The sequence below is a fragment of the Crocuta crocuta genome, unplaced genomic scaffold, assembly GCF_008692635.1.
Source record: "Crocuta crocuta isolate KB4526 unplaced genomic scaffold, BGI_CrCroc_1.0 scaffold675, whole genome shotgun sequence".
In the NCBI taxonomy this organism is placed as follows: Eukaryota; Metazoa; Chordata; class Mammalia; order Carnivora; family Hyaenidae; genus Crocuta; species Crocuta crocuta.
The window spans coordinates 4,035,661-4,036,044 of record NW_027528796.1 but is presented as its reverse complement, the minus strand read 5'-3'; positions in this window follow the sequence as shown (position 1 = coordinate 4,036,044).

The following is a 384-nucleotide window of genomic DNA, read 5'->3' as shown; positions in this document are numbered from 1 at the left end:
GCAGTCAGCACAGCGCCCGACGCGGGGCTCGAACCCACGAACCGCGAGATCGTGACCTAAGCGAAAGTCGGACGCTCAACCGACTAAGCCACCCAGGCGCCCCCCTTGTTTACACTTTTCTGTATCTTCTTTTTTTTTCAGCCAACGTCTGTTTTTCCCTGCCCCTCCCCTTTCTGCCCCACGGTGACCGTCCTCTCGGAGCAGACGGATCATTCTGTCTCCTATGCTGAGCCCGTTCCTGGGCTGGGAGCAGATGCCAGGCTTCAGCTGGTGCCTGAGAGATGGGGGGAGTAGCGGGAGGGTTAGGGGTTCCACGTGACAGGGGTGAGGAGGGGGAGGAGGAGGAGGGGGGAGCAGGAGGAAGTGAGGGAGGGAGGGGGTGGG